The sequence below is a fragment of the Podarcis bocagei genome (genome assembly GCF_964188305.1).
Source record: "Podarcis bocagei genome assembly, chromosome: 10".
NCBI classification, from domain to species: Eukaryota; Metazoa; Chordata; class Lepidosauria; order Squamata; family Lacertidae; genus Podarcis; species Podarcis bocagei.
In genome coordinates, this window is record NC_138135.1 from 12,255,798 (window position 1) to 12,282,248 (window position 26,451).

Here is a 26,451-nt window from a genome sequence, read left to right on the forward strand (position 1 = left end):
GCACCTGTGTGATCCTCCCCCTTCTTCTGCTCATTTACATAATTAAAAAACATGAGGACGACAACAAGGAAACCGTAAGCAGGTAAAACTGCAGGGGGGAAAAGGAAAGAGAGGGATATTTCCCCCCTGTCTGCTGATGAAAATATTTGCATATATTAGGCTAAAGACCTGCACATTCTGAAACTTCCTTGTTCTCTGCGGATTTGGCAGGGCTTTGAAATAGGACTGCCTGCCTGATAAGAGAGAGAGAGAGAGAAAGAACATTCACTTTTCTAATTCCTAAACTGTTGCACAAGGTGGCTGGGAACTGTAGCTCCCAGGCAGAACAATTTAAGGGCAGTTTAGACATACATCATGCATGGGGAACCTGTGGCCTTCTGGATATTGTTGGACTGCAACTATCATCAGCCTCAAGGACAATGGCTGATGTTGTCCAGAATCTCAGAATTGAAAGTTGGAAGGGACCCAAAGCATCATCTCCCAGTCCAACTCCCAGCAACGTATCTTCATTGTTTAGTCATTTAGTCGTGTCCGACTCTTCGTGACCCCATGGACCAGAGCACGCCAGGCACTCCTGTCTTCCACTGCCTCCCGCAGTTTGGTCAAACTCATGCTGGTAGCTTCAAGAACACTGTCCAACCATCTCGTCCTCTGTCGTCCCCTTCTCCTTGTGCCCTCCATCTTTGCCAACATCAGGGTTTTTTCCAGGGAGTCTTCTCTTCTCATGAGGTGGCCAAAGTATTGGAGCCTCAGCTTCATGATCTGTCCTTCCAGCGAGCACTCAGGGCTGATTTCCTCAAGAATGGATCGGTTTGATCTTCTTGCAGTCCATGGGACTCTCAAGAGTCTCCTCCAACACCATAATTCAAAAGCATCCATTCTTTGGCGATCAGCCTTCTTTATGGTCCAGCTCTCACTTCCATACATCACTGCTGGGAAAACCATAGCTTTAACTATACGGACCTTTGTTGGCAAGGTGATGTCTCTGCTTTTTAAGATGCTGTCTAGGTTTGTCATTGCTGCAACGTATCTAGGGAGTCACAAATTCCCCATCCCTGATTTGACAGAATCAGGTGATAGAGCTTTGGCTGGACGATGCTGGGGTTTCGCTTCCTTTTGCATGACTGAATACTCTGCCATGGGAGAGTGGGGGGAAAACTCCATGTATGTAGAAAACTAGCCTATCAGGGAGAAGGCATGCGTCTCAAAACCACCTAAGGCTGGAGGTTGGAGGAAGGCTATTCCATTGGCGTGTTTTGTCATCAAAATGTACGCAGAAAATAAACTTGCCATCATTTCAATGCTCTAAGCATCTCACCTATTCCCAGGGCTCACAATATACACAACGCATTTGGGGGGTGCCTCCTCCAGAAGTTTCCCCCATCCATCATCATAATAATAATATCTTTATTGTCATTGCCACCTTCGGGGACAACGAAATTACTTGACTGCTCCATAAAAACACTAATTAAACAATACAGTATAATACATCAAGGGAGATTAGATGACTTTCAAAGTCCGGGCTTCCCATTCAGGGCCGAGATCACTCTGGAGAAGAAGCTGTTCTTAAGACGGCTCGTTCTTGTCTTCATCGTCCTGTATCTCCGTCCCGACGGCAAGAGCTCGAAGAGACAGTGGCCAGGATGCGATGGATCTTTTACTATGTCCAGTGCCTTCCTATGGCACCTTGTGGCATAAATCTGCTCTAAGGTGGAGGGATGGGCAGGGATGGGCATCCTTAGAACTGGGAGCCTAATGCAGCCCTTTAGGTCTCTCTACCTGGCCTTTGGGACTCTATTCAGGCCACGCCCCCTGCCAAGCAGGCCACACCCCTGTTCCACCCCAGTTTGCACCTCGCCCTGCATAACTGATCACAAAACACAGCACACACACAATTCGGGGGCCCAACCCCATCAAATACTTTATAGGGGGGCTGAAGGGACCTTGGCTCTTAGTAGTTGGCAGCACCTGCCTGGGGTGCAAGTCTGGGCACTGTGCATAGAGGCTCTCAGTTGCCCAAGCGACAACACCCCTCTCTCGGCCTCGCTCATGTGGTCCAAAGCAAAGCAGAGCAAGACAACGTACGTTTCTCAGTATGTTTCTGAGCACAATTCAAAATGTTGGCGTTGACCTTTAAAGCCCTAAACGGCCTTGGCCTGGTATACCTGAAGGAGCGTCTCCACCCCCATCGTTCTGCCCGGACACTGAGGTCCAGCGCCGAGGCCCTTCTGGCGGTTCCCTCCCTGCGAGAAGCCAAGTTACAGGGAACCAGGCAGAGGGCCTTCTCGGTGGTGGCACCCGCCCTGTGGAACGCCCTCCCACCAGATGTCAAAGAAATAAACAACTATCTGACTTTTAGAAGACATCTGAAGGCAGCTCTGTTTAGGGAAGCTTTTAATATTTGATGGATTATTGTATTTTAATATTTTGCTGGAAGCCGCCCAGAGTGGCTGGGGAAACCCAGCCAGATGGGTGAGGTATAAATAAATAGATAGATAGATAGATAGATAGATAGATAGATAAATAGATAGATAGATAGATAGGCAGGCACCAGCTTGGCTGCAGGAGTTGCTGGAAGGCAACATCCAACCATCTTAGGGACTCCACTCCACATTTGTGTAGGGTTTCCTCCTTAGCCTTTTCTTTTCCTGAAGATATCCCTCAAGGGAGATTTAGGACCAGAGTTTTCCTTCTCCTCGACGGGCTCCCTTCCCTGGTTGACAGGCCACATCTGCCCCTCACTTCCCTCTACAACACATGCAGAAACTGCCTTCTTGACTGTTCGACCCACTATTGGTCTTGTCTGCTTAATCCGCTGGAGCCTGTGTTCGCATGCAGAGGAAGTCCCTATGTCAACGAGGGTTTGAGACCCATCAGCTACCCTCATGAAGGGACGCGGGTGGCGCTGTGGGTTAAACCACAGAGCCTAGGACTTGCCGATCAGAAGGTCGGCAGTTCGAATCCCCGTGACGGGGTGAGCTCCCGTTGCTCGGTTGCTGCTCCTGCCAACCTAGCAGTTTGAAAGCATGTCAAAGTGCAAGTAGATAAATAGGTACTGCTCCAGCGGGAAGGTAAACGGCGCTGCTCTGGTTCACCAGAAGTGGCTTAGTCATGCTGGTCACATGACCCAGAAGCTGTACAGCGGCTCCCTCGGCCAATAAAGCGAGATGAGCGCCACAACCCCAGAGTCGGCCACGATTGGACCTAACGGTCAGGGGTCCCTTTACCTTACCCTTTTACCTAGCTACTCTCACCTCTAACCACTTTTGCCTCTGACCCTGCTGAGCCCCTGGGGCTCCCAAATAGTTATCCAAAAGGGAAGGCAGCAGCAGTCCGAGAATGGTTCTTCATCCTGGTCTATGGAAAGGCCAATGGGTGTGATTTTCGTAACCCAGATACACCCTCTTTCATGGATCAGTTTTGCCAAGCCTTGCCCAACACGCCCTTCAGTGTTCAGTCCTAATGTTTGAATTTTATACTAATTCCTGCCCATCCACTGACATTTCTCCCCCCCTCCCCAAATAATGTGAACCCTTGTGCCGGCAGTAACTCAGTGAAATTTAACATAAAAGCAAGGTAAAAACAATTAAAGTGGAAGAATATTTGATTAAATTGCTCCCTGATTTATAGGGAAGTAAATTGGAATGGAAGGACGGTGAACTTTTTTATATTTTAATGGCCACAATATTTTATGTTCATTATCGAACTCTCTGAGTTCTTTGTGCTTCTGTGATTAAAATTACCAGTTTGGAGTTATTCATTCTGGGGTTTATTACTCTTGTCTAACACCCCCCCCCCCACTGCTTGAGAATTTTGATTTCTTTCCTTCCCCTGCCCCCATACAGTAAAATTTTAATGTTCCCTTGAAAAGGGAGGGGAAACTACAGAGTAAAGAGAGCATCAAAATTTGAGCACATGTTGGACGCTATTGAATCGCCATTCAACCTTGCAACTTCACTCCCTGAGTGAGTGCTTGTGGGCCCTGCTTTTGCCACTTACCATCTGGCCTGGGGCGGGGCCTGAAGCCTCACAAGGACTGCGTGCTGCTTGCTGCCTGCTGCCCAGGAAGACTCCCTGAGTGAGTGCTTGTGGGCCCTGCTTTTGCCACTTACCATCTGGCTTGGGGCGGGGCCTGGGGCCTCACAAGGACTGCGTGCTGCTTGCTGCCTGCTGCCCAGGAAGACTCCCTGAGTGAGTGCTTGTGGGCCCTGCTTTTGCCACTTACCATCTGGCCTGGGGCGGGGCCTGGGGCCTCACAAGGACTGCGTGCTGCTTGCGGCCTGCTGCCCAGGAAGACTCCCTGAGTGAGTGCTTGTGGGCCCTGCTTTTGCCACTTACCATCTGGCCTGGGGCGGGGCCTGGGGCCTCATAAGGACTGCGTGCTGCTTGCGGCCTGCTGCCCAGGAAGACTCCCTGAGTGAGTGCTTGTGGGCCCTGCTTTTGCCACTTACCATCTGGCTTGGGGCGGGGCCTGGGGCCTCATAAGGACTGCGTGCTGCTTGCGGCCTGCTGCCCAGGAAGACTCCCTGAGTGAGTGCTTGTGGGCCCTGCTTTTGCCACTTACCATCTGGCTTGGGGCGGGGCCTGGGGCCTCACAAGGACTGCGTGCTGCTTGCTGCCTGCTGCCCAGGAAGACTCCCTGAGTGAGTGCTTGTGGGCCCTGCTTTTGCCACTTACCATCTGGCTTGGGGCGGGGCCTGGGGCCTCATAAGGACTGCGTGCTGCTTGCGGCCTGCTGCCCAGGAAGACTCCCTGAGTGAGTGCTTGTGGGCCCTGCTTTTGCCACTTACCATCTGGCTTGGGGCGGGGCCTGGGGCCTCATAAGGACTGCGTGCTGCTTGCGGCCTGCTGCCCAGGAAGACTCCCTGAGTGAGTGCTTGTGGGCCCTGCTTTTGCCACTTACCATCTGGCCTGGGGCGGGGCCTGGGGCCTCATAAGGACTGCGTGCTGCTTGCTGCCTGCTGCCCAGGAAGACTCCCTGAGTGAGTGCTTGTGGGCCCTGCTTTTGCCACTTACCATCTGGCCTGGAGCGGGGCCTGGGGCCTCATAAGGACTGCGTGCTGCTTGCTGCCTGCTGCCCAGGAAGACTCCCTGAGTGAGTGCTTGTGGGCCCTGCTTTTGCCACTTACCATCTGGCTTGGGGCGGGGCCTGGGGCCTCACAAGGACTGCGTGCTGCTTGCTGCCTGCTGCCCAGGAGGAGTCCCCTGAGTGAGTGCCTGAGGGCCCTGCTCCTCCCTGCCACTTACCACCTGGCCCGGGGCGGGGCCTGACAGGCCTCACTAGGACAGTTGTTACTGCCGGAGAGGCACAGAGTGTTTTTAAAATGTTTTTTTAAAAATTTTCTTTGGATTTTTGTATGTGGGGGTGGGGGTGGGATGGATGTTTGGTTGGGCTTGGGGAATTATTATTTTTTTTATTTTGATGTTTTTGTAATTTTTATATTTTTTTTGTTTGTATTGTTTTATTGGTTTTGTTTGTTTGTTTAAGGTGTTATTTTGTTTTTAGGGGGAGGGTTCAGGGCTGCCGGGGAGTGGGCCCCAGCCCACAAAATGGCTGGGGCATGTTCCACAGGGGGGGATGCACTGGGACAACCGATCTCAGTGATCACGGGTAGGAGGAGGAGTTACGCTAAGACCAGACCATGTCATTACAGAGGAGGCAGGTTTAGTCGTTGTCTGAGGACTATCCCTGCCTCCGGGTCTGGTCCTGTCCGAATGGATACTAGAATCAGCAAGGGATACCCACGTGACCTGAAGGTGCTGCTGTGCAATGCCAGGTCAATGATTCGTAAGACCACTGCCATCCATGACTTGATCATGGATGGAGGATTTGACCTGGCATGTGTAACAGAGACTTGGTTGGATGAAGCAGATGGGCCTGTCCTTGCCGCTGCTTGTCCACCAGGTTTCTCTTACGCACAGCAACCCAGGTCACGTGGGCGGGGAGGGGGGGTTGCAGTGATTTTTAGGAAGTCATTAGTTTGCACCAGGCGTCCTATTGGGAAGACCCAGTTTTCTGAGTGCATGTTCTGGAAGTTGGGCAATAGGGGCAGTACAGGATTCCTTTTGGTGTACCGACCTCCCCGCTGCACCAAGGATTCCCTGCCCGAGCTGCTTCAGGTTGTGGCGGATGTTCTCCTGGAGACACCTAGCCTGGTCGTCCTAGGGGATTTTAACATCCATGCCGACACGACCTTACAAGGGGCCGCTCGGGACTTCGTGGAAAGCATGGCCTCCATGGGGCTGTCCCTGAATAAGTCTGGCCCAACCCATAGCCGTGGACATGCCTTGGACCTGGTGTTTACCTCTATGGATGTTGGTGATCTGACACTAAGTAAAAGCGAAATGAAAGAAGTGCCATGGTCAGATCACTTCCTGGTGCAACTGGACTTCTCTGTGACCCATCCCCTCTGCAGGGAGGTGGGACCAATTCGGATGGTCCGCCCCCGCCACTTAATGGATCCAAATGGTTTCCAGAGAGTGGTAGGGGATGCTTTATCCCATGTTGATGGCCTTTCAGCCGATTCCCTGGTGGCCCGCTGGAATGTGGAGTTAACCAGGGCTATTGACTGTTTGGCTCCGAAGCGCCCTCTCCGATTGCATGGAGCCCGGACAGCCCCGTGGTTTTCCACGGATCTGAGGGCAATGAAACAATCGTTGAGACGGCTAGAGCGCCGGTGGCGGATAACTCATTCCGAATCTGACCGGACACAGGTTAGAGCTCAACGTCGAGCCTACCAAGTGGCGATAGCGACGGCAAAGAAGAATTTCTTCACCGCCTCTATTGCATCTGCAGAAAACAGCAGCAGGAGACTTTTTCAGGTGGTTCACAATTTAGCGGAACCACCTGCAACATCGGGGCCCAGTACGGGCCACATGTTCTCCTGCAATGATTTTGCAAAGTTTTTTGCAGATAAAATCGCCCAGATTCGGGAAGAAGTAGACTCCACCGTGGGAGCAGGGCCGGGGCGGGAGAGTGCTAGAGTTCTGTCTAGTCAAGTTGAGTGGGATCAATTTCAATCTGTTACCTCCGAGGATGTGGACAGGCTGCTTGGACGAGTGAAACCAACCACCTGTCTCCTGGATCCTTGCCCATCCTGGCTTATAAAAGCTAGCCGGGAAGGACTGGGCGATGGGCTTCGTGGGGTGGTGAATGCTTCCCTCCGTGAGGGAGCCTTCCCAGACCCGCTGAAAGAGGCGGTTATTAAACCGCTTCTTAAAAAACCATCTTTAGATGCGGCCACGATGGCCAACTATCGCCCAGTCTCAAATCTTCCATTCCTGGGCAAGGTGATTGAGCGAGTGGTTGCTGAACAACTCCAGGCACGCCTGGAAGAAGCGGACCATTTGGATCCCTTCCAGTCGGGATTCAGGCCTCATCATGGGACTGAAACTGCCTTGGTCGCACTGGTTGATGATCTCCGGCGGGCTAGGGACAAAGGTGAGAGCTGTTTCCTAGTTCTGCTGGATCTCTCAGCGGCGTTTGATACCATCGACCATAGCATCCTTCTGGACCGTCTTGAGGGGCTGGGAGCTGGGGGCACTGTTATACAGTGGTTCCGCTCCTTCCTCCTGGGCCGTGTTCAGAAAGTGGTGGTGGGGGATGAGTGTTCAGACCCTTGGGCCCTCACTTGTGGGGTGCCTCAGGGTTCTGTCCTCTCCCCCATGCTTTTTAACATCTATATGAAGCCGCTGGGAGAGATCATCAGGAGGTTTGGGCTGGGTGTTCATCAGTATGCGGATGACACCCAGCTCTACCTCTCTTTTAAATCAGAACCAGTGAAGGCGGTGAAGGTCCTGTGTGAGTGTCTGGAGGCGGTTGGAGGATGGATGGCGGCTAACAGATTGAGGTTGAATCCTGACAAGACAGAAGTACTGTTTTTGGGGGACAGGAGGCGGGCAGGTGTGGAGGATTCCCTGGTCCTGAATGGGGTAACTGTGCCCCTGAAGGACCAGGTGCGCAGCCTGGGAGTCATTTTGGACTCACAGCTGTCCATGGAGGCACAGGTCAAATCTGTGTCCAGGGCAGCTGTTTACCAGCTCCATCTGGTACGTAGGCTGAGACCCTATCTGCCTGCGGACTGTCTCGCCAGAGTGGTGCATGCTCTGGTTATCTCCCGCTTGGACTACTGCAATGCGCTCTACGTGGGGCTACCTTTGAAGGTGACGCGGAAACTACAACTAATCCAGAATGCGGCAGCTAGACTGGTGACTGGGAGCGGCCGCCGAGACCATATAACACCGGTCTTGAAAGACCTGCATTGGCTCCCAGTACGTTTCCGAGCACAATTCAAAGTGTTGGTGCTGACCTTTAAAGCCCTAAACGGCCTCGGTCCAGTATACCTGAAGGAGCGTCTCCACCCCCATCAGTCTGCCCGGACGCTGAGGTCCAGCGCCGAGGGCCTTCTGGCGGTTCCCTCACTGCGAGAAGCAAAGCTACAGGGAACCAGGCAGAGGGCCTTCTCGGTAGTGGCGCCCGCCCTGTGGAACACCCTTCCAGCAGATGTCAAAGCGATAAACAACTACCTGACATTCAGGAGACATCTTAAGGCAGCCCTGTTCAGGGAAGTTTTTAACGTGTGACATGTTACTGTATTTTTGGTTTTTATGGAAGCCGCCCAGAGTGGCTGGGGAGGCCCAGCCAGATGGGCGGGGTATAAATAATAAATTATTATTATTATTATTATTATTTCCAACTTGTTTACCCACCGGCTATCGTGAAATGTTTTGCTCTGTTTTAGGAATGCTTGAGGAATTTGATATTTGTTAATTCCTACACTAATTGACCTGATTCACACCTCTCAGACTAATGTGTATAAATCAGAATTCAGGGTGCTTCCAGGTAGGGACTTCATATTGTGAATGGGTCATTCAGACAAACAGGTCAGTAGCAACAGGTGTTTTTTTTAAAGAGAGAATTGGCTTTTCCTTGAAAATTCCGGGTTAAATGAGGTGCATGCCGATCTTACAATAAATATGTGTCTGGAAGCACACAAAAACTCTACGCACATCATGGTATACCCTGAGTCCAGTGTGTTCCCATCCCGAAACCACAGAGCCTAGGGCTTGCTGATTAGAAGGTTGGCGGTTCGAATCCCCGTGACAGGGTGAGCTCCCGTTGCTCGGTCCCTTTTCCTGCCAACCTAGCAGTTCAAAAGCACAAAGTGCAAGTAGATAAATAGGTACCACTCTGGCGGGAAGGTAAATGGCATTTCCGTGAGCTGCTCTGGTTCGCCAGAAGCGGCTTAGTCATGCTGGTCACATGACCCGGAAGCTGTACACCGGCTCCCTCGGCCAATAAAGCGAGATGAGCGCCACAACCCCAGAGTCATCCGCAACTGGACCTAATGGTCAGGGGTCCCTTTACCTTTATACCCAACCTTGCTCACAACCCACAGGTAACTCATAGTTTCTTTTCTTTTTCTGAAATGCAGCACGGAAGCATCTTACATGTAGTTAACCTGTACAATTTTAACCATGCACAGTCAAACTCTCAGCAAGGCCTGCTCAATGTGCCAGCTCTGGAATGCCAGGGGTGCCAGTGTGAGATTTTGTGGGAGCTCAGATAGTCCTACCAGATCTTGCAAGAAGAGCCTGCCAGAGTTGAGTGGGCCTCGCCTCCCAAGCAAGGCGTGGAGCTTAAAAGATTTCAGCACCAGGTAACCTTACAAACTCTGCCTTGCAGAGAGGATTTAACCTGCGCAATTCCAGCCGGCCTACATTCAGTGTGCAAGCTCCTCATCTGCTAGCCATCAGTAGCATTTGGAATCAGGCCTGGACACTCATTGGCAACCAGTGCAACTGGTACTATATGGGTGTTCTCTATTCCCTCGAGTACCCAAGCAGGCATATTCCGCATGTAGGGATGTGGGTGGCACTGTGATCTAAACCACTGAGCCTCTTGAGCTTGCCAGTTAGAAGGTCAGTGGTTCGAATCCCGGCAATGTAGCGAGTTCCCGCTGCTCTTTTCTAGCTCCTGCCAACCTAGCAGTTCAAAAGCACACCAGTGAAGCTAGATAAATAGGTACTGCTGTGGTGGGAAGGTAAACAGTGTTTCTGTGTGCTCTGGTTTCCGTCATGGTGTTCCGTTGCTCCAGAAATGGTTTAGTTATGTCAGCCACATGACCTGGAAAGCTGTCTGTGGACAAATGCCAGCTCCCTCAGCCTAAAAGTGAGATGAGTGCCTTTGACCGGACTTAACTGTTCAGCAGTCCTTTACCTTTTTTATTCTGCATCCATAGAATGAAACTTATAGCACTTGGTGGTGATTTGCGCTAAAAGCATCTGCCTGAGAATTTCGCCACAGGTGCCAGGCAATCTGTGCATGGAAGCATGTTTCCTTGTGTGGTCTGCCTTTGAGGAAACCCAGAGGGGTTGTTGGGCCTGTTCCATGAAATGAATTTTTTGTTCCAACAGGCCCTTCTGGGCTAACACGGTTATTTTATGATAGATTCCCCAGCTGCACTTAGTTATTTTGTTACTATATTTAGGGACGGGCTTTTTCTGGAGCAGTCTGGTAACCTCCAGACTAGATTACTGCAATGTGCTCTGTGTGGGGCAGCTCTTGACACTGACCTGGGAAGATGCAATGGCTGCAAAGTGCAGCAGCTGTTCTCTGGGGCAGAATGCTGCCAGCCTATGAAAACTTTTGAAAGACTTGCACAGGTTTCCGGTTAGCTTTTGGGCTAAGTTCAGGGCCCTGATAGTCATTGCAAGCAGTGCTGTTTCCATTTTGCTGCAGTTCGGCTTCTTATGAAACCTACTTGGTTCATCTCATTATCCATGGCTGTTGAAACAAACACAATTAATTGTGTAATTAATTTCATGATCAATTTCAATGCAGATGAAAAAACACTGTGGGGGAGTGCTGAGGGAGGGGGTTGGGTCCCTAGTGGCGGCACCATTTGAAGACCACTTCTATGCCTTCAAATGGTATTTTGTTAGAAAATGCACATCTATATAGAGATATTTCATCTCAACCTATGCATTTCTGAGCATAACCTGAAAAATGCATTTTAAAGCACATTTTGGTACCTGTTTTCTTTTTTGAGCCAAAAAGTGCAATGCAAAATTCGGAGATGTGTGAAATCTGAAGGATAATTATATTCCAGTCTGCACATTAGTTTGGGCAGTTTGCTTTGGCATTGACAGAAATGGAATTCCTCTAGCATAAGAACGTAAGAACATCCATGCTAGATCAATCCCAAGGCCGATTTTAGTCCAGCATCCTGCACTCATCGTGGTCATCTGGATGCCTATGAAAAACCCATCAGCAGGATCTGAGGGCAACAGTACTCTCCACACTAAGCATTTTACTTTTGTCCCAATGGTATTTGGTTTTATCTGTTATTAACAGTGCTGAAAAGTTCTCAAACTTTTTTTGGGCACCATTCTCTACTGATGAATTGATTGAGAGCAAGTGTGGCGTAATGGTTAGCAGGCCCAGTTTCAAATCCCCACTGGGCCATGGAGCTCCCTGGGTGACCTTGGGCCAGTCACTGCTACTCAGTCCAACCTACCTCGCAGGGTTGTTGTGGGGATTAATTGAGGACGGGGAGAACTATGTATGCCACCTTGACCTCCTTTGAGGAAAAGGTGGGATGTAAATGCAACAATCAAATATTAATAGGAAATATATTGTATTCAAGAATTAGCAAAGGGGTGTGTATGTGTGTGTGTGTGTGTGTGTGTGAAATTCTCATGGGTCTGGTGTGAACTTTTTGTTGTTTGTTGTTGTACCTTTGGATGTGAACAGGATCCGTTCCGGAGTCCCGTTCGCATCCTGAGTAGAATGTAACACGCAACTGCACATCTGTGCGTGTGCGTGTCACGTTTCGACGCTTCCGCGCATGCGCGTGACATCATTTTGAGTGGCGCGTTCTGTTACTTCTGGGTCGCTGTGGAGCATAACCTGAAAACACTCATCCTGAAGCATGTTTAACCTGAGGTATGACTGTACCTTTATTACTTTTTAGGTGGTAGGAGAGGGTGTTAATGAGTGTCCTTTCATTCTGCAAATAATCCAATGCCCTTGTAAAATGTGTTGGGACGGGGGTTGTTTTTGTTTTTAATTATGTATTTTGTGTTTTTATATTGTGATTTTATGTTGTAACTGCCCTGAGACCTGTGGGTATAGGACGGTGTACAAATTTTAATAATAATAATCACCACTGCCATCATCTCAACAGCCTTCTCGGGTGTTTGTGTTCCACAGTGAAACTGCTCCCATGTTTTGCTTTAAGTGTGGGCAGCCAGGGAGGCTGCAAAGAATAGGATAAATGTTCAGTGGAAATGTTCTGTATTCCCACCAGCAGCCTGTTGCATTCCCCCCCTTCAAAAGCTGTTTTGGATTAAATGTGTCATTGTGATACTCCTCTGAGTGGCTCCTTCTTTGTGGTACTTTTGAGCCACTTTGCAATGATAAAGCAAGCTCAAACCTGCACCCACCGAATTATAAATAATGTCTATAGTGCTCGGGCATCAAAAAAAGAAGATCATGGCCACTGGTCCCATCACCTCCTGGCAAATAGAAGGGGAAGAAATGAAGGCAATGAGAGATTTTACTTTCTTGGGCTCCATGATCACTGCAGATGGTGACAGCAGTCATGAAATTAAAAGACGCCTGCTTCTTGGGAGAAAAGCAATGACAAACCTAGACAGCATCTTAAAAAGCAGAGACATCACCTTGCCAACAAAGGTCCGTATAGTTAAAGCTATGGTTTTCCCAGGAGTGATGTATGGAAGTGTGAGTTGGACCACAAGGAAGGCTGATCGCCAAAGAATTGATGCTTTTGAATTATGGTCTGGAGGAGACTCTTGAGAGTCCCATGGACTGCAAGAAGATCAAACCTATCCATTCCGAAGGAAATCAAACCTGAGTGCTCACTAGAAGGACAGATCCTGAAGCTGAGACTCCAATATTTTGGCCACCTCATGAGAAGAGAAGACTCCCTGGAAAAGACCCTGATGTTGGGAAAGATGGAGGACACAAGGAGAAGGGGACGACAGAGGACGAGATGGTTGGACAGTGTTCTCAAAGCTACCAGCATGAGTTTGACTAAACTATTGGAGGCAGTGGAAGACAGGAGTGCCTGGCATGCTCTGGTTCATGGGGTCATGAAGAGTCGAACACGAGTAAACGATTAAACAACAACAACAACAACATAGTGCTCAGAGAATGAGATGGCAAAATGGAAGCCTCTTTCACATGCAAGCACATTTGGAAAACTGGAGGGCAGATTCTGGCTCCAAATTGGTCGTGCGACACCCTGAAGGGTGCCCCTCATCCCACTGCTGAAAAAACACAGTACTTAAAAGCGCACCAACAAAATGGCGGCCCAAGCCTATAAGGTGCCAAAAGGCAGCCTTGCACATTGCATCCGAGATGCAGCCTCTTAATTCATAGGAAATAGATCCCAGCTCTTGGGACGGGGTTGGCTAAATAAATTGCTAAATGCCTCTTGCCCTGTTTCCTGGCAAGGCAGTTTCCTGGCAAGGCGGCGAAACTCGTTCTTCCCAATTAGTCACATACTTAGAAGGGGAGGGAAAGCAGCCCGCAACTGTTGACAGTAAATGAGGTAATATTTATACAATACGGTAGTGGCCTGCTTCCTTGTAAGCAGGCTGGCTAATATCTAAGTTACACCACAGCGCACACTGATCTTCAATTCTTGTAGAAGGGACATGGCAGAGCCAGCTCAAACATTAGCACCTTTGAGATCCTAGTGATGTAATGTCCATTGAAGAGAAGAAGAAGAAAAACCCCCCACTAGAAATCCATGCACAACATCCATACAAACTCCAAAACGCCAAAGCAAGATTATGATTCCATATGGTGTATGTGGGAAATAAAGTAAATATTTGTTTTATGACTTATGGCACCTCCATCCCATCTTTTTCTCCAAGGACCTCAAGGTGGCAAGCATGGTTCTCCCCCTCCTCATTTAATCCTCACAGCAACCCTGTGAGGTAGGTTAGGCTGAGAGGCAGTGACTGGCCCAAGGTCACCCAGTGGGGATTTGAAACCTGGTCTCCCAGGTCCTGGGACGCGGGTGGCGCTGTGGGCTAAACCACAGAACCTAGGACTTGCCGATCAGAAGGTTGGCGGTTCAAATCCCCACGACGGGGTGAGCTCCCATTGGTCGGTCCCTACTCCTGCCAACCTAGCAGTTCGAAAGCACGTCAAAGTGCAAGTAGATAAATAGGTACCACTCCGGCGGGAAGGTAAATGGCGTTTCCGTGCGCTGCTCTGCTTCACCAGAAGCGGCTTAGTCATGCTGGCCATGTGACCAGGAAGCTGTACGCTGGCTCCCTTGGCTAGCAAAGCGAGATGAGAGCCATAACCCCAGAGTCGGCCACGACTTGATCTAATGGTCAGGGGTCCCTTTACCTTTACCTCCCAGGTCCTAGTCTGACACCTTAACTGCTATACCACACTGCCTCTTTCTGTTGTAATTAAATGTAATATAAGAGCAATCTCTGCATATTAAGCAGGAGGTGGGGGACCTTAAGATTGCAACCATTTTACAGGAAGGGTGTCAGATTTTTAAACACACCCTCATCCTTAAAAGAACCCCATGCATGTAGCAAAGATGCACAGGAAAAAGAGAGAAAGCTTACAGACATCTCCCTGATAGGTTAGTTCATTGCCTCCAAGGAGTATTTAGAATTGCTTCGGCTCACACAACCAGTAATATGGAGGTCAATCTGCAGAAATTCTGAACGACAATCTGTGCTCTGATTCAGCTTTAAACCAAGGACCCAAAAAAGGGTGCTTAGACCTTTTAAAAGCTTTAAAGTGTGGACACTGCCCGGAAAGCACAGAGGGAACGTAAGTGTGGATAAACCACAGTATCCTTCTGCTGCTCATAATGTTATTTTCATTTGTCCATTAAGTCATGGTTAATTCATCAGATCTGTATTTGAAACAGGTACTATTAAAAGTTGCTCTGCTTTTGGAAACATGCATGCATGCGCAAACACATGATCAAGGATGGGGCTGACGCATACATAGCTGTCAACTTTTCCCTTTTCTTGCGAGGAATCCTATTCGGAATAAGGGAATTTCCCTTTAAAAAAGGGAAACGTTGACAGCTATGGACACATAAAAAGTAAAGGTAAAGGGACCCCTGACCATTAGGTCCAGTCCTGACCGACTCTGGGGTTGCGGCGCTCATCTCGTTTTATTGGCCGAGGGAGCCGGCGTACAGCTTCTGGGTCATGTGGCCAGCATGACTAAGCCGCTTCTGGCGAACCAGAGTAGCGCACGGAAACGCCGTTTACCTTTCCGCTGGAGCAGTGCCTATTTATCTACTTGCACTTTGATGTGCTTTCGAACTGCTAGGTTGGCAGGAGCAGGGACTGAGCAACGGGAGCTCACCCCGTCGCAGGGATTCGAACCACTGATCTTCTGATTGGCAAGTCCTAGGCTCTGTGGTTTAACCCACAGCGCCAATACCATACATTTAAAGCACATTTGGCTTGCCCCAAAGAATCCTGGGAGCTGTAGTTTGTTAAGAGTGCTGAGAGTTGCTAAGAGATGTGTATTCCACCTCACAGCGCTACAGTTTGCAGAGCGTATGTAACCTGAAGTGTATGTAACCCGAGGTACCACTGTAATAGGAAAATAAGAAATGCATACTAAGCGATTAGACTGGAAAATTTTCAGACAGGACTGATGGAAGTAAAAAAAAATTGAGTAAGATGTAAAAGTATGTTTAATCACTGTTGAAAATGGTATGTTAAAAAACTAATAAATTATACACACACACACACACACACACACACACACACACACAGTAGTACCTCGGGTTACATACGCTTCAGGTTACAGACTCCGCTAACCCAGAAATAGTACCTCGGGTTAAGAACTTTGCTTCAGGATGAGAACAGAAATCGTGCTCCGGTGGTGCGGCGGCAGTGGGAGGCCCTATTAGCTAAAGTGGTGCTTCAGGTTAAGAACAGTTTCAGGTTAAGAACGGACCTCTGAAACGAATTAAGTACTTAACCCGAGGTACCACTGTGTGTGTGTGTGTGCATGTGTGTATATATATATATATATATATATATATATATATATATATATATATAAAAATAAAATTAGGTGAGAGTGAGCAAAGAGATGGGATGTCCCTCTATGAAACCTGCAAGCCCCAAACTTGGCCAAATCGAGCCTTTAGCGGCCATCTAGAAGCAGCAGCAGCAGCTAAGGGGGTCATCCCAAACAGAAAGGAAGCCAGCTCCCTCTCTGTAATCTGAGCTCTCCGACACCTCGGACCCTCACAGATCTGGTATAGCAGTTGGTGGCTTCTGTGTATTTTGCCTGCAGCATCAAAACACCCAACAGCAAGAGCAAACCTGATGCTGAACAGAGCCCGGGCTGATCTCCAGTTCTGCATTCTCCAGGGCTGTAAAACATGTTTGGAAGCCTCAGGCTCCCTGCATAAGGGCTCTTGCCTTTGATGACAATGTGCTTCTGTGATGGCTATCTTTAAAACAAGGACAACAACAACCCACAACAACCTACAATGGCTGGATTGCTCTTCCCAAGAAGATGTTGTCCTCCTATGGTAGAAACAGAGAACTTCAGGAGTGCAGACCAGGCCTCTGACCTTTGGAGGGTAGGACTCGAACCAACAGCTTCAGGGGGGTGAAATCCTCAAAAAGGATGTTACTTTTTTCTGTATGCCACAACAGCTGCGAGAATATTGCTAGCGAAGAATTGGAAGAAACAAGATTTACCAACTATTGAAGAATGGCAGATGAAGATGATGGACTATATGGAACTTGCCGAACTGACCGGGAGACTCCGAGACCAGAGAGAAGAGACGGTGGAAGAAGTTTAAGGAATATTTGAAAAAACATGTTAATATTTAAATCTTAGAATAGCTTTGGAAGTGGATATAGGCTGTAGGATTAGAAGTAGAAGATAGTGTATTTTAAAACAGGATTATTTGTAAGTGATAAAATGTGAAGTTATTTTAAGTGTGATAAAAAAAGATGGTTAGAAACTATGATATATGTAAACTGCTAAAGATGAAGTAAAATGAAAATCAGATAGGTGGGACTTGGGGAAGCCCACCTAACAATGTTTAGAAAAATAAGGATTTGACAAGAATTTGTTTGTATTGTTTTTTTTGTGTGTGTGTTCTTTATTTGTGTTAAAGGCAAAGGTAAAGGGGCCCCTGACCATTAGGTCCAGTCGTGGCCGACTCTGGGGTTGCGGCGCTCATCTCGCTTTATTGGCCGAGGGAGCTGGCGTACAGCTTCCGGGTCATGTGGCCAGAATGGCTAAGCCGCTTCTGGCGAACCAGAGCAGCACACGGAAACGCCGTTTACCTTCCCGCCAGAGCGGTACCTATTTATCTACTTGCACTTTGATGTGCTTTTGAACTGCTAGGTTGGCAGGAGCAGGGACCGAGCAACGGGAGCTTACCCCGTCGCGGGGATTTGAACCGCCAACCTTCTGATCGGCAAGTCCTAGGCTCTGTGGTTTAACCCACAGCGCCACCCGCGTCCCTACAGCACCACCCACGTCAAAATGAATTTTTTTTTTTGGGGGGGGGAAGAACCAACGGCTTCAAGTTACAAGAAAGAAGAATCTGACTAGACGTTGGGAAGAAGTTTCTTAGGGTAAAAGCTGTTTGACAGCAGAAGAGACTCCCGTGGCAGGTTGTGGTCTCTCCTCCCTTGGAGGTTTCTAAGCAGAGGTTGGGTGGCCATCTGTCCTGGATGCTTTAGCTGAGATTCCTGCATTGCAGGGGGTTGGACTAGATGTCCCTTGGGTCCCTTCCAACTCTACAAGTCTATGATTGTGTTCCCAGGCCACGCCCCAAATATTTTGGCCTGGCTGGAATATACCTGTAATGGGAATTGGGGTTGCTTGTGCGTAAACTGCAAGCTGCTCAAAGCTGGTTGTATAGCTAAAACCTTTCCCTGGTTTGACAGCCCTTACAACGCGACTGTCTCAGTCACTGGCAGAATCCGTCAGTGGGTGTTTCCTAAACTTCCTCCAACATAAAAATTCCTTGACTCCAAGTCTTCTCCTAGATTCTCTGCGCGGAAGCTTTCTGCGCAGCGTGGGCGTGCCAAGCGGAGGTCCTGCGCTCTCTCCGCTGATTTCACTGGAAGAGTCTCGGAGCCTCCCCTCCGCAGTACTCTCAGCCTCCCCTTTCTCCCTGGTGTCCCCTGGATTTCCTTCCCCAGCGGAAGCTCTCTCTCTCTCCTTGCTAGTTCCCTCCCCTGCATCATTGGAGCGTCTTACCTCTCCTCTCGCCTCTGATGGCAGTTCCCTGACAATACCCTTGGACTCTGATAACGTCTCTTAGTTGTCTGGATGAAGGACAGTCCTATAGACTCCTTTCTTCAATTACAGTGGTACCTCAGGTTACATACGCTTCAGGTTACATACGCTTCAGGTTACAGACTCCGCTAACCCAGAAATAGTGCTTCAGGTTAAGAACTTTGCTTCAGGATGAGAACAGAAATCGTGCTCCAGCGGCGCAGCGGCAGCAGGAGGCCCCATTAGCTAAAGTGGTGCTTCAGGTTAAGAACAGTTTCAGGTTAAGTACGGACCTCCGGAACGAATTAAGTATTTAACCTGAGGTACCACTGTATGGGCAAGCAGCTTACACAATCCATCACAATGCTTCGGAGCTACTCCGGGTTAAAACAAGGGGACGAAAAATATCCAGCAGTTGCCAAGTTCTTAAATGCAATTATAGCAACGACAATGACAGCAGTGAAATAATCTTACACGAGAAATTTTACATTTCAAATAATGTGTGTGTGTGTGTATGTGAGTGGGGGGGGGGGCAACCCATTGCTTGCTTTCATGCCTCCTGTTTTCCATGCCTTTCCAAAAAGCAGGCAGCGGCGAAGAAATTAAAATGGCTTTTTCTTTCTCTGCAAGTATGCTCACTGATCTCTGAGTATTTCCTATAACCTCTTGCTGCGGTTCCTGTTCCTATCCCGCACGGTTAGTCATGCATTAACAGGAAACAATATATATGCCTCAAAAGTGCGCTGCTTACTTGTCACTCACCGCCAGGCACTAACTGACGTTTTGAAAAAGCCGGCTTCTTTTTCTGCAAGAACCTGGGTGTGTTCTGCTAAATTTCCAAGCGGCTTGCAAGGTCGTCGTTGGCCGAGGGGTGGGGAGGGGGGGGAGTTAGAAGGGAGAAGGGAGGGGAGAGGCATCTTCCTATCATCTGACCCCACCACAATCTTCAGCTATCTTCAGTTTAGAACAGGGACAGCTAACTGGGTGAGTGTGGGGGATCCTCTCAGAAGAGGATCTTGAAAGACCTACATTGGCTCCCGGGACGTTTCCGAGCACAATTCAAAGTGTTGGTGCTGACCTTTAAAGCCCTAACCGGCCTCGGCCCAGTATACCTGAAGGAGCGTCTCCACCCCCATTGTTCTGCCCGGACACTGAGGTCCAGTGCCAAGGGCCTTCTGGCGGTTCCCTCGCTGCAATAAGCGAAGTTACAGGGAACCAGGCTGAGGACCTTCTTGGTAGTGGCGCCCGCCCTGTGGAACACCCTCCCACCAGATGTCAAAGAGAAGAACAACTACCAGACTTGTAGAAGACATCTGAAGGCAGCCCTGTTTAGGGAAGCTTTTAACGTTTGATGCATTATTGTATTTTAATATTTTGTTGGAAGCCGCCCAGAGTGGCTGGGGAAGCCCAGCCAGATGGGTGGGGTATAAATAATAAAAAATTATTGTTATTGTTATTATTTCTTTTCCTAATAATGCCTAGCACTGCAAGACTAGAGACAGAAAATATGCCCCACTCAATGTCCAGTTCTGGAGTTGCCAGGCACTGGGGCAGGCAGATGGGCTTCTCAGGCAGTCAAATGCCACCAACCAAGCGCAAGGCGGGACACCTGCAACCCGGCACCTGCGATGCCCATTCAAGCTGGCAAAGGGCACCGAGATGACTTCATTCTCCCCCGCTCTCTTTTCCTGCCTTCTTTCTGCTATCAATGAGTGCCGGTGCCAGGTGCTTGCCTTTTTCTAGCAACCAACCAAGTTCTGAGTGTGCTCCCATTCATTCTTCTCTTCCTCTCCTCCCCTGCTCCCATGCCTCTCTTGTTCAATGAATGATTCACCCCTAGCTGCTACAGAGGGGCTCACAGAAACGCCCCTAGCTGCAGATGATGTTGCTAAGGGTCCTGCCTCCAAGCAGCCTCAACCAGAGAAACCGTCAGGGTTTGGAATCTGTGATTCACAGCTCCCATCTCCTGCAACATCAATCAAGCCCTCTTTACGTGGATGGGAGCCAGATGGAGGACACAGCCGAAGAGGTGCATTCTGAAAGCCAAAGGTTGATGTCATGAAGTGAGAACGCAAGAACGACCCTGATGGGGGCAAAAGGCCCTTCCAGTCCAGAATTCTATTTCCAGCTGCAGCCAACTGGGAAGCCCAGGAGCAGGTCGCTCCGACTCCCATTGTTGCACCCCACAATATGGTATTCAGAGGTATAGTGCGTCTGGATGTGGAAACTCTACTTGGCTATAGATGTCGAGCTCCTCCATGAATGTGTTTGATCCCCTTTTAAATCCAACCAAGGTGATGTCCTGTGCCTTGTGGCAGCGGTGCTGTTAGGTCATTTTAGACTGGTCTTAATGATGGGGGACACCCCCTCCTGCTTAGATTGTAATGTGCATTATATCCTTTACTTCAAAACACGGCAAACTGGTCCTGCTGTGTTTGGGGACTCCCTGTTGCTCACTCTGCTGAGTGCAGCTCCAGATATCTGTCCTAAAATTCTGCCCTAATGTCATCATTATCATGTGGCAGTGAGTTCCAAGCATTAATTGCGGATTAATTTGTGCGTACACCATAGTAAAATTATTTATCTCTAAGGTGCCACGAGGTCCTCTTATTGTATTGTATTGTTTGGTACTGATTATTATTTTTTAAATCACAGATATGTGTGAAAAGTTGCATGTAAAGCACTGATGAATTAACACATGCAAAATTAGCACAGGTTGGAAATAGATAGATCCATCTAATGCTAGGCCCAACCTAGATGTTACACTGAAGTTGCGCTTGGGACATCAGTACCAAAACTAACACCCACTACTGGCTCTGTAGAGCTTAACCAGGTTCCCCACCCACTCCTCTACAAGACTGGCTGCCATTGGTGGAGAAACGTGGAATGCTGTGATGTCAGGGCAAGGCTTAAATTCTACCAGACACTATGGAAGTGAGGGAAGAGCTAGCTGTGGGGCTGCTGCTGTTTCTGGGCAGATGTTTAGCACATCTTAAGAACCCCTTCAGGTTTATTTATGTTTTGTGGCTGTATTCTGCAACATGTCATTGACCCTCATTTAATCCACACAACAACCCTGAGAGGTAGGCTAGGCTGCGAGGCAACGTCTGACCCCAGGGTCACCCGATGAGCTTCACGGCCGAGTGGGGATTTGAACCCTGGTCTCCCAGGTCCTATCCTGACACTCTAACCACTATATAAGTTGTTTTGTGGTGAGGGCCCAAAGTTATTGCATTCTTGCTGCCTGGAGGGGTACTCTGGTACTGTAGCTCAATAAAAACAGGACAACCTCCCATTTGCCCCCCCACAAAAGTGCAATGTTTGTGATATGAAAAGTTGCAGGAAGACACAGATTGGAAACAAAGCTGTATATTTAGCATGAAGCTTTTGTTTCCATCAAGTTTCTAACCATTAAGACTAAGAAGGCCAGAGTTTCCTGGGAAGAGGGGTTGATTGTTAAGACGCTATGAGAGTTGTAGCTCTGTGGGGAAAGAGGTGTGTCTTAGGAGCTGTCAGCAGCTTTAGCAAACTACATTTAACAGGAAGGTAAAGGTAAAGGTAAGGGGACCCCTGACCTTTAGGTCCAGTCGTGACCGACTCTGGGGTTGCGGCGCTCATCTCGCTTTATTGGCCGAGGGAGCCGGCGTACAGCTTCCAGGTCATGTGGCCAGCATGACTAAGCCGCTTCTGGCGAACAAGAGCAGCGCATGGAAACACCGTTTACCTTCCCGCCGGAGCGGTACCTATTTATCTACTTGCACTTTGACATGCTTTCGAACTGCTAGGTTGGCAGGAGCAGGGGCCGAGCAACGGGAGCTCACCCCGTCGCGGGCTTTCGAACCACCGATCTTCTGATTGGCAAGTCCTAGGCTCTGTGGTTTAATCCACAGTGCCACTCGCATCCCTTCATACAGGAAGGTATGACTGTCTAAAGTGAAATCATAGTGCTTTCAATGCATAGTGCATCCAGGGCCCATGTTTACATGGCCGATGTACAAAACCCCTTTCACAGAATCATAAAATCGTAGAGGTGGAGGGGACGCCAAGAGTCATCTAGTCTAACTCCCTGCAGTGCAGGAACCACAACGAAAGAATCCCTGACAGATCACTCATTTTTTTCCTGTCTTCTTCTTCTTCTTCTTCTTCTTCTTCTTCTTCTTCTTCTTCTTCTTCTTCTTCTTCTTCTTCTCCTTCTTCTCCTCCTCCTCCTCCTCCTCCTCCTCCTCCTCCTCCCTCATGTTGTGGAAAATGTAGGTCTCTGTGAGCATGGTGACATGAAAATGTTTGTGTGGGTGGAAGGAAAGAGAAAAAAAGCAGCAAAATAAAGAGCTTGGAAATGAAGCCAAAAGGGTTTGCGCTGAAAGCCCCATTCGCGGCCATCTATTTTTAGCGCCTTTGCGGCTGGGGAGAGTGAAACCCAAACTGCTGCTTCTACCTGCTGTTCCCAACTGAACTTTTTAACAAGAACGGATAAGGCTGTCTGTGAGGTCTCTTTGTAGTTTCAACTGACAGAAAAGGCTTGGAGGTAGCTGCTCCTCCCAACACACAGCCTCGAGGTGACCCTCTGGAGCAGGTAAGGAGGAATTCTTACCATGGAAAGGCTTAAGGGTCCCTCTCACAGCCTCCCTTGTTCCCAGAGGTTGGAGGATGTTAGAAAAGAAGAAGCCTGCTGGAGTAGATGGCCCACTGGTCTTATCCAGAAGACGCTTCTTATGTTCATAGAATTATAGAGTTGGAAGGGACCCCAAGGGTCATCTAGTCCAACCCCCATCCAATGCAGGAATCTCAGCTAAAGCATCCATGACAGATGGCCTTCAACCTCTGCTTAAAAACTTCCAATGGAGGAGAGTCCACCACCTCCTGAGGGAGTCTGTTCCTCTGTAATAATAATAATAATAATAATAATAATAATAATAATAATAATTTATTATTTATACCCCGCCCATCTGGCTGGGTTTCCCCAGCCACTCTGGGCAGCTTCCAACACAATATAAAAATACAGTGATGCCTCAAACATTAAAAGCTTCCCTAAACAGGGGAAACAGCTCTTTCTGTCAGAAAGTTCTTCCTGATGTTTAGTGGAATCTCCTTTCTTGCAAGTGGAATCCATGGTTCAGGTGCTACCCTCTGGAGCAGGAGAAAACAAACGTGCTGTAGCTTCCATGTGAGAGCCCAGATTATAGCTAGCATATCTCCTCTCAGTCTCCTCTTTACCAGGCTAAACATACTCAGTTCCCTCAATCATTCCAGTTTCCAGACTCTCTCGGTCGCCCTCCTCTGCACATGTTTGACTTGTCAACATGCTTCTTAAATTGTGGCGCCCGGAACAACTGGACACAGTATTCCAGGTGTGGTCTGATCAAGGCAGAATAGAGTGGTGCTATGACTTCCCTAGATCTGGACACTAGACTTCTGTTGATGAACATGATCACATGAGCTGTTTTTGCTGCTGCATCACACTGTTGACTCATAGTTACAGGTAGGTAGCCGTGTTGGTCTGCTGTAGTCGAAACAAAATAAAAAAAATCCTTCCAGTAGCATCTTAGAGACCAACTAAGTTTGTCATTGGTATGAGTTTTCGTGTATCTGAAGAAGTGTGCATGCACACGAAAGATCATACCAATAACAAATCCTTTTCGCAAGCCAGGTGTCCCCCATCTTACATTGGTGCATCTGTTTCTTCCTTCCCAAGTGCAGAATCTGACATTTATTCCTATTGGAATACAGTTTGTTAGTTTGGGCCCAACTCTTCAATCTGTTAAAGTCATTTTGAATCCTGATTCTGTCTTCTGCAGCATTAGCAAGCCCTCCCAGTTTGGTGTCATCTGCAAATGTTCTTCTGAAGGATTTTCTCCTCCCTCCTCCCTGCTCAAGACCTGCTCCGTGTCAGTGTGAACTGTCCTACTCTAGATGAGACCCTACCTGCCTGCAGACTGTCTCACCAGAGTGGTGCATGCTCTAGTTATCTCCCGCTTGGACTACTGCAATGCGCTCTACGTGGGGCTACCTTTGAAGGTGACCCGGAAACTGCAATTAATCCAGAATGTGGCAGCTAGACTGGTGACTGGGAGTGGCCACCGGGACCACATAACACCAGTCCTGAGAGATCTGCATTGGCTTTCAGTACGTTTCCTAGCACAAATCAAAGTGTTGGTGCTGACCTTTAAAGCCCTAAACAGCCTCGGTCCTGTAGACCCAAAGGGAGGTCTCCACCCCCATCGTTCAGCCCGGACACTGAGATCCAGCGCGGAGGGCCTTCTGGCGGTTCCCTCACTGCGAGAAGTGAGGTTACAGGGAACTAGGCAGAGGGCCTTCTCGGTAGTGGCACCCGCCCTGTGGAATGCCCTCCCTTCAGCTGTGAAGGAAATAAGCAGCCATCTTCTATTTAAAAGACATCTGAAGGCAGCCCTGTTTAGGGAAGTTTTCAATATTTAATGCTGTATTGTTTTTAACACTCGATTGGAAGCCGCCCAGAGTGCTGGGGAAACTCAGCCAGATGGGCGGGGTATAAATAATATATTATTATTATTATTATTATTATTATTATTATTATTATTATTATTATTATTATTGATGTTCTGACTCTGCCATGCAAGGCAGCATTACACACAGCCTGTATTTCACCAATTCCTGCACTCTCCAACAAAGGCAACTCTTTAATGCTGTGTGTGCGTGTGTGTTTATTTAACACAAGGCTATTAGACTGTTACACAGCCACAGCACAGTCCTCAAGGGAGTCCCTAAAACATGCTGAGCTGTTCCTCTGGACCCCTTTCAATATTTTTATTTTAATGGCGAAGAGGCTTGTATTCTTCCAAAATGGAAAAGCACCGGTGATTTCACCCCAACTCCCGACAAAATTGGATATCATTTAAAGGGTGACTTCACGATGTGGAGACGTTACGTACGGGGGTCACTATGTTTGGAATTCACTGCTGTAGACTTTATTTCGGAGGGCACAGACCTCAGACACACACACACTCACTTAATGAGATGAAAAAGGATTTTAAAAAAGAAATTATTGCCATCAGGTTAGTGTCCTCGCCATCCACCCATCTCTTTCCCATCAATATGTTAATAATAATAAATAATAATAAATTTTATTTATATCCCACCCTCCCCAGCTGAAGCTGGGTTCAGGACGGCTAACAACAATAAAATAGTACAACATTCTAAAACCATTTCATTGTAAAATTAATTCAACTCAAATTGATGGCAACCATTAGGCTAAAGTTCTGTGAAGATTGCCAATGTTGTCTTTAGCGATGTTCACTGCTAACAATCTATTGTAAGAATGACAGGGTAAATCGAAGAACTGGTACATGAGTTTGTTTGTTTCCCTCTTCCCTCCTCAACCAGCTTTTCCTTTTGTGCCACACCTATTAGATTGTAAGTCTGTAGTCAGGGACTGTATTGTTTATAATCTTTGAACAGAAGTTAGTAAATTCCTTGTGTTTCATTAAAAATGATGATACAGTGGTACCTCAGGTTATGAACTTAATTCATTCCCGAGGTCCGTTCTTAACCCGAAACTGTTCTTAACCTGAGGTGCACTTTTGCAAATGGGGCCTCCAGCTGCCACCGTGCCACCGGCGCACGATTTCCGTTCTCATCCTGGGGCAAAGTTCGTAACCTGAGGTACTACTTCCGGGTTAGCGGAGTTTGTAACCTGAAGCGTTTGTAACCCGAGGTGTTTGTAACCCGAGGTACCACTGTAGTTTCCAACTTCTTTAGACCAGGCCCTAGAGTTCTCATTGAGCTTTTCCACAATCCTTTAAAAGTACTCATCAGCTTTCTCCCTGAACCAGGGATGGCTGGTCTTTTTCAGCCCAAGGGCCACTACCATCCTTTCTTAAATTTTCAGGGGCCACAAGGCAGCGGTGGGAGAGGTCGAGGGTGTGTGGGGCCACCTTACAATCTCCTATGCACCCATTTGACATGCTCACACATATTTCCCATGCAGCCATTTTTCAGCCGCCTTGTTCAGATCAGCTGAGCTCTCCCAGTGTGGTGTAGTGGTTAAGAGCGGTAGACTGTAATCTGGTGAACCGGGTTCGATTCCCCGCTCCTCCACATGCAGCTGCTGGGTGACCTTGGGCCAGACACACTTCTATGAAGTCTCTCAGCCTCACTCACCTCACAGAGTGTTTGTCGTGGGGGAGGAAGGGAAA